Consider the following 1,720-nt stretch of genomic DNA (forward strand, 5'->3'; position numbering starts at 1 on the left):
AAGTGATTAAAAAGTCAAAGTATAGTATGTGTAAAAAAGTGATTAAAAAGTCATAATATATATGTGTAAAAAAGTGATTAAAAAGTCATAGTAAGCTATCTGTCCAAAAAAGTCACAGGAGAAAGGACACTTTTCATTTCATCTATTTGTAATCTTCATAACTGTAATGTAGGTCTTGAAAGTAATTGCACCATTTAAACACTCCCGATCCCTCTCTTACCGCCATAAGCCATCTGACCTGACGCACACATTTATGTTTTCGTAAGAACGTCATAGTAAAGTATTTTGAAAACCACATGGTATAGTATGTTGAAAAAAGTGATAAATAAGTCATAATCTAGTAACGTCTCTGCCACAGAGACAGCGGGTCGTGTCCCTGCGCACGGGGATCGCGTCCTGCGTGTGGCGGTCCGTCCCGTCGTTGTCGCCGGCGTGTGGCGTTCCATTTCCCCCAGAGCACCTGGATCGTGTCCCGGCGCGAGTTGGTGTTACCATCCCGCGTGTGGCGTTTCATTTCCCCCAGAGCACCTGGATCGTGTCCCGGCGCGAGTCGGTGTTACCATCCCGCGTGTGGCGTTTCATTTCCCCGTTGTTGCGTCCTCCAGAGTATGCCGAGTGGCTAGTGCCACGGATAACCCACCGCAGGAGACGGTCGTGTGATTCTTACGTTTGGACTGACGACACCATATGACACCAGACAAAATGTGTAGAGTGAATTCAAGTCAATTAATAAACAGTAAGCCCATGTTATAGCCGGTTTAAATGTATTTCAATTCATTCAATACATGTTCCAGGCCCTTTTATACATTAGGCCCTTACAAGTTGCTCTAAAAGTACTGACAGTATAAAAATAATATGGTAAATTAAATTCTAGTACCTCATCATCTTACTGTATGTGACCTGTAGACCACTGGTGGAGGAATGCATTTTAACTCTAACATTGATTGAACATTGGCGCCATCTACTGGATCATTTTCACTAATTGCCATACTAGTTATTAAGCTTCACAGATCTGTTTACGTTCAACTTTATTTACGTATGTGTATACTGTATGTATGCATGAATACACTTTATTATATAGTACCAGTAAAATATCTTCCTGTGTTTTAAACCAAATTGGGTTCTTTTTCCGTTAATGTGTAGAGTTGATTACTTATTCAAAAGTCATACAAAGAAAAAAGTGATAAAAGGGTATGGTATAGTATGTCAAAAATAGTCATAGTAGGCCTACAGTATGTTGAAAAAAGTGATAAAAAAGTTGTAGCACAACATGTCAAAAAAAGTGACAAAAAGTCCTGGTATAGTAGACTGTGTTGAAAAAAGTCATTACAACTGATAATATACTATGTTGAAAAAAAAGTGATAAAAAAGTATGACGCAGAAGTGATAAAAAGTCATGGTATAGGATGTCAAAAATAGTCATAGTATAGCATGTCGAAAAAAGTGATAAAAAGAGAGTGATTAAAAGTCATAGTATACATGTCAAAAAAGTGATAAATAAGTCATAATATAGTATGTCCAAATAAGTCACAGTATAGCATGTCCCAGAAAGTGATAAAAAAGTCATATTTTAGTATGTTGAAAAAGTGATAAAAAAGTCATGGCATAGTATGTCAAAAATAGTCATAGCATTGCCAAAAAAGTGATAAGAAGTCATAGTATATATATTACTTGTGGTTCCTAGAGTCTCTGAAAGTAGAACGGGAGCCAGAGCGTTCAG

This window comes from Etheostoma spectabile, chromosome 13 (genome assembly GCF_008692095.1).
Source record: "Etheostoma spectabile isolate EspeVRDwgs_2016 chromosome 13, UIUC_Espe_1.0, whole genome shotgun sequence".
Lineage (NCBI taxonomy): Eukaryota > Metazoa > Chordata > Actinopteri > Perciformes > Percidae > Etheostoma > Etheostoma spectabile.